Genomic DNA, 2,485 nt, shown 5'->3' on the forward strand with positions numbered 1-2,485 from the left:
CCAGCCTGATGAGAGCCCGGGCTCCTTCACAGACGCCCCCATCAGAGCAGCTGCCCAACCCCGGCCGGAAGCAGCGGCGCTGTGCACGGCCTCCTCCCCATCCTCCCGAGTCGGGCTCGCACAGCCCTCGATGACGCGTGCCTGAGGCCGGAACTGCCCGCCAGCCCGCTGTGAGACCTACGGGCACTGCTGCCTTCACTGGGCCGTTCCCTCACCCAGAAGGCGGGCCGATGACATGAGACAATGCCCGCGAGCCCCGGCACGAAGCCTGGGCTCGGGAAGTGCTCCAGAGTCCCCGCCAGGCATGTGCCGCGCGCAGCCTGTCACTCACCCTGCCGGCACGGAGTCGCCCGGGCGCCGTGCCATGTGCATCCGGCTGCGCCGGGCCGGCCGGCTTCAGGATGGGGCTGGAAGCCAGGCAAGGGCGATCACGCCTCACCTCCCGAGACCTGGCAGGCAGGCAGGCTCCCTTCCTCAGGTCCCCAACACCCCTGCTCCCCGGGGGGCTGCACCGGCTCTGAGAGGGAGCTCCTGGGGCGGGGGAGGGGCGGGGGCGCAGTCACACAGACAGGCCGCCTGCCCTCGGAGGGCTGCTTCCTGAGCAGAGTCCATTCCCAACACTCCCAGCAGCCAGTGGGACAGGTGAGCCCATGTTCCTGGCCACAGCGATGGCACGTGGGGCCTTGGCGGGACTGTTCCCTGCACGTGGTGCTCTGGCCAGAGCAGCCCATTTCACAGAGCACCCCTCAGCTTGGCAGGAAAAGATGCAGACAAGGGTCCTTCCCCCAATAGCTCATTCTGTCTCAAGTTCAAAGTGGGATGAAGAGGATCACCTGGAAAAATGTCGCTTTAATTTCAAATCATTTTTACGCCCGTTTCATCTGACCGAGCTTTGAAAGCAAAGGCAATCTTTATCACTGAGGTCTTCAAGCTTAACTGATGTGACGTCCAATGTAACCAGATGCTTCTAAAAGCCAATCTCCACAATGACATCAGCCCCGAATGAAAACCCTTCCTTCTGGCTGCTAATGAATGATTAGCACACTGTCCCCATGGGGCATGGCCAAGACCAGCTCCTCGGGGCTCCACTATCGCCCTCAGTCCCCTGGGCCTCGCTCCCGGAGCAGCCGGCCTCACTCAGCGGTCTCCGTCCTCAGCGATCAGGTGAGAGCTGGTCAGTCACCCCCTCCTCTGTGGGCACGTGACCTGTCTGGGCCAATGCGGCTTGAGGTGGAAGCTGCTGGCAGTGGTCCCTGGAGGTGTCCTGTTCCACAGGGACCAGGGAGGCCTCTGCTCCGCTGTGGGCGGGGCGCAGACGTGGAGGCGGCAGGCTGCCCTGCACGAGCCAGGCGTGGCGCGTAAGACACAGCCCAAGACCCCTCCTTTCCCACGGTCCCAGTTCCCTGTCGTCATCCATGGTCCCCAATGTTACATGGAAAATTCCAGAATGAACAGGGCCTGAGTTTTAAGTTGCGCACCGTTCTGAGTATCACGGTGCAGCCTGGCACCTCCGGCCTGTCCCGCTGGGACGCGAGCCCCCCTCGTCCAGCACCCACGCTGAGGGCGGGGCTGGTGCTCCCGTGACCCCTCCTTACTTAGCGATGGCCCGAGCCGCAGGGCACTGCTCTCACGTAGGTTCCCGTCACTGCTGTTTATTGTCAGTCACTGTGAGCATCTTCCGGTGCCTGATTGACAAGCTAACCGGCCCCTAGGCCTGCATGTGAGGGAAACAGAGCCTCGTACTAGCTGTACTGGCCGGGGCGGCCCCCTCGGAACACGCCCTCGAGGATAAAGGGGACAACTAGCTGCACCTGGTCTCTGCCCCACCCTGGCAGAGCTCCTACAACCCTGGGGACTCTCAGGGGACAGCACCCTTTGCCTCATAGCCGCCCCTTTCACCCAAATGTGAGGCTGTGCAACCAGGGGTTGGGGGTCCCCAGGCAGCTCCAGGTGCTGAGGGGTTGGCACTCCCAGCTCTGCCCCCACCTACAGGGGGAGAGAGGAGCTGGAGGCTGTCGATCACCAACAGCCAGTGACGTAATCAAGCAGCAGAACCTCACAGAACCGGTAAACAGCACAGGTGCTGGAGGGCGGGACTCCGAGCAGGCGGGCACCCGCCCCACCCTGCCCAGCGCCTCCCGCCTAAGCTCTGGCTGCAGCCTTCAGCCTTCCCAGTAAACCAGCCACCAGAAGCCAGCACTTCCTGAGTTGTCTGAGTCGCTTAGCGAATTATTAAATGGGGGGATGAGGGAACCCCTGAATCTGTAGGCAGACAGAACTGCGGGTCACCTGGGGACCCGATGCTCATGACTGGAGTCGAAGGGGGCAGCCCCTGTGCCTGCGGGGTCTGCGCTGACTCGGGAGTTAGTGTGAGAACCGAAGGGAACGGCCGGGTGTCAGAGGCGGGAGGATGGTGCTGGGAACACGGCGCGGGGGTGACAGGAGGAGAGCGCCACCCCGGGCTTGGGGCACCCACGCAGCTGCT

At 63.3% G+C, this 2,485-nt stretch overlaps 1 protein-coding gene across 1 annotated transcript in view; it reads right to left on the reverse strand.

The window, feature by feature from the left end:
- The window catches only part of MAD1L1 (mitotic arrest deficient 1 like 1), a gene marked incomplete at its 3' end in the record, with an annotated part of 117,506 nt that overhangs the window by 79,469 nt on the left and 35,552 nt on the right, over positions 1–2,485 (reverse strand). The window lies entirely within an intron of this gene.

The sequence above is a fragment of the Myotis lucifugus genome, unplaced genomic scaffold (genome assembly GCF_000147115.1).
Source record: "Myotis lucifugus unplaced genomic scaffold, Myoluc2.0 scaffold_974, whole genome shotgun sequence".
In the NCBI taxonomy this organism is placed as follows: domain Eukaryota; kingdom Metazoa; phylum Chordata; class Mammalia; order Chiroptera; family Vespertilionidae; genus Myotis; species Myotis lucifugus.